Source organism: Papaver somniferum, chromosome 5 (genome assembly GCF_003573695.1).
Source record: "Papaver somniferum cultivar HN1 chromosome 5, ASM357369v1, whole genome shotgun sequence".
NCBI lineage: Eukaryota > Viridiplantae > Streptophyta > Magnoliopsida > Ranunculales > Papaveraceae > Papaver > Papaver somniferum.
Genome location: NC_039362.1, coordinates 113,674,396 through 113,678,362, shown reverse-complemented (window position 1 = coordinate 113,678,362; position 3,967 = coordinate 113,674,396).

Here is a 3,967-nt window from a genome sequence, read left to right as displayed (position 1 = left end):
TTGATTTCATTATAAACACTGACGACTCTATCCAGAAATATTATTTCCGTCTCCTGGATGTTTTGGGAAAAATAGTCGTTAGATCTCTATTTGAGGATATTAACGACTCTGTGTGTTGAAGTGGTAAATACAATTAGGGTCGTCAGAGTACTATAAAACGAAGATGACGACCCTCGGTATGAAGAAGGGAAATGTTTTCTGCATTGGAGTACTACATGGTTCTAACGAGCATACTTGAAAACATAGTATTTTCAACAAACACAGGAGTTACCAAACATAAAAGTACTCGAAACAAAGACTCCAAACTAAACACATAAGTTGTTTCAACACACACTTAAGTTCAATTCATAAAGTAAAATTAACATAAGTTGAAGTCGACCATCTCGACCTCGACCACCACCTTACTTCCTCCCTGACCTGCTAACTCTCCGGCTTTTCTTAGGAGGAGCACCATCTGGGAACCAGCATCTTCTCTAGTAATTTCTTGTACCTCTAAGGGATGTTCATCATGATGTTGGCTACTTTGTCCATGCTCAGCAACTTCTTGTGCTCTTTGGCTACGTGATTTCCGTCTCCTCTTACCTTCCTTATCCAGCTCCTTGAACATCTTCTTTGCATTGGGATTTTCAATGTGCGTGCAATAATCAGCGTACCGACGTTGATTCGCAGGATCCATCACTTCCCCTTTGTCATCCGAGCAACAAAAAACCTTGACAAGAAGCTTCATTCGCTTCCTCTATATGCATTCAAAAACAATTTCACATTAACTCTCTTATATGTAGATGAATAACACAATTACAAAATTAAACACTCACCACTAGTATCAGAATGGAAGTAGCATCTCTACTGTCGACTTGAGAAGAAGAATAGGTGGATGCTCTGTTGGTCCTCCTACCCGGAGTCGGATCTACCCATATCACCCTACCATGGGAGAAGCCTTCATACCATTCGACATAATCCGGTGTTGCCTCATGACCTTCATCCGCATGCACCCACCATGAGATGTCTACAATCCTAGGGTGTCTATCATTCCAATGCTTGATATCAACTTCAGGTTCATAAGACACCTTTATACCCGCTTCGTCAGCCTCGCACTTTTCTAACTTCTGCTTGAACGGAGGTACATAATCCTCATCGGGTGAATCTTGAATAAAACCAAGTTAACGCATGATTCTTATCAGATTGTACATTGAAAAACCGTTAGGGTGAAACAAAGGGCCATGGTAATACACGACATCTTCCATTGCGCCAACTCTATTATTCTTGTACGGATTTAAGACTACCTATTTAGCCGTGATGTTGTCAAGTTTTTGACGCATTTGTATCAACGCATTAGTTTGTTCCCTATCTTGAGAACCGGTGAACAAGTATTTGGTTCCCGTTGGACTACCTTTGCTCCATTTTGGGTTGAGTTCCACATCTTCATTATCTTTGATCAGTGATGGGAAATGATCATAAATCCACACCTATAGCAACCAATGAATAAACATAAATAATTCAATTTTTAAAATGTACAAAAATAAGAAAACTTTCATCAATCCAAATACCTGGATTAGATCCAAATTCCCATTAATTTGAGAAGTTAGTTTGCGAGATCCCTGAGAAAGCTGACCATTCGGGTGTGCAATTATGGCAGTCCCCCAAGAGTACTTGCTCACATCTTCCAAGGGATCCAAAAGCTGAAGAAGGTTGGCGCTCACCCGGTTACCTTTGCTGTCAGGAAATATAACCGATGCAAGGACATACAACAAATACCCATCCGCCGCATAGCGACATTCCATATCAGAGAGACCTCCTTCTTTTTCCTTCTTTTCTGTCCCAGAAAACATGTTTCTAATATCTACAAGTTTGAACTCTTTCTTCGGGTACTTAGGTCCCTTCTCAAAAAGCCCATTAGTCTTCTCGAAATCCTAGCCAAACAAGTTCTTGGTCCATGTATAGATGTCTTCCCAACTATGCCTTCTCTTGAACTTCTCACCGGTTGATTTTCCTTCGACCTGCAGTCCTAATATATGTTCTGCGTCATCAGGAGTTATCTCCATCTCACCAAAAGGAAGTTGGAATGTGTCGACTTCAGCGTGATACCTTTCACAGAAACTAGATACTGCGACCTTGTCATACGCAATCACAGAGTTCACAACGACATTGTACAAACCTGAGTTTTCAACCAAATCTCTAACTCTTGCACATTCACCTTCTATCGGCCACAAATCCATTTTCTTGAAAGAAGATTGGTGCCGGAAAAGACTTGCGGCATCCTTATGATCCTACAAAACATAAACAAACACGTATTTAAAAAACAAAACATAAACAAGTTAATACCAACTAATCAAATAGCAAGAAAATTTGGGATTCTTACCATTGTCTCACTGATGCAATGATCCCACGATCCAGGATATCCAAATAGAACTTTTCCCCCATCTCTAGGTTCTCCTCTAAGTTTACCACCTCGAAGAGGAGGCAACATCAAATGAGTAGCGGGAACGTGTCTCGCACTGGGTGCAATATCTGTTCCATCCTTATTAACCCTCTTTACCGGCTTTTTATCCTTTGCATTCTCTTCCTCATCCTCAACAGCGGTTTTACCATCATCACCACCTTCATCCTTTTCATCATCATTACCTTCATTCTCTTCCTCCTCATCATCATTATCATCACCGCCATTATTACCTTTATGTTGTTCCTCCTCATTACCATCATCCTCATCATCACCACTACCATTACCTTCACCCTCTTCCTCCTCTTCTTGCTCTTCTTCTTGTTCCTCTTCTTCTTCTTGAATCTCTTCTTCTTGTATCTCATGTTCTACACCCTGTTCCTCCTCTACTTGCTCTTCTTCTTATTCATCTTCTTCTTCAGCACTAGTGTTAGCTGAAATAACAGGAGTGTCTGATTCTGACGAATCGGACAACTCATTACCTTTGTCTCTTGGTTCGGTGATAGAAAATGATACCTCACTCGGCCTTCTTCCGCGCAATGGACTGGCAAGTAAGTATTTACCGTTGCAGTGAGGTTTCGAAGGAGGAGTTATCGTGATTTCAACCTTGTCTTTCGTTTTCTTGTCACTACATTCCAAACACGAAAAAAAAATTATAAGACATCAACTTTATCTCTATCAGTTAAAGAGTTGTCAATGATATGCTCTAACAAACTAACGACTCTTCATTACAAAGTAACGACTGTAATTTATAAGGTAACGACTCTTTGCAAAAATTGGACAGTGAGGATGATTTTGGTCCTTAAAGGGTCGCTAAAGATTAAACTTGGGTCGTCAAACAAGTAACTGCCGACCCTATAAAAGAGATGACGACTCTAGGGATTAAGATTAATGACGACTCTAGTCTAGGGATTACATACTACTGATGACTCTATCGTTTTCTCCAACAGAAGGCAGTTAAAGTTCAACCCAGAGTCGTTAAGCACTAATTTGGGGTCGTCAAACTACAGTCGTCATCTTCAACCTAATATGGCGACGACTCTATTCTAGGGCACAAAAGGTCGAAGTAGCAGAACAAGGGTCGTCATATTTACATTAACAGGTTAACGATTTTTCATAGAAAAAGCATGCAATGTAAGAGTCGTTAGGGTATTATTTCTTCGATACTAATGACTCTCATTCTGTAACTTCTATTTTTCAGTTACCAATCTCGATTACACAATCAAAAAACAACCAAAACATCGAATAGGAGGTGGGTTTAAGTTCACGTACCCTCTAATTGGAGCCATTCCCTTTTTGGGTTTCGATTTGCTTGCTTCAGGAGATCTTCACATGTACACCTTTGCATTCACCGTATCTACAAGATTAGGAATTTGAAGTGCTTTGCGAGCGGTTTGCTTTATTTTAGCCATATTTGTAGAAGAAGTTAATCGTCGATTAAAGTTTTATCATCGACGATTACGCGATGAATCGGTTCGAAGAATTTTCCTCGGTGGAGGTGGAGTCGTTAATGGTGGAGGTGGAGAAGAG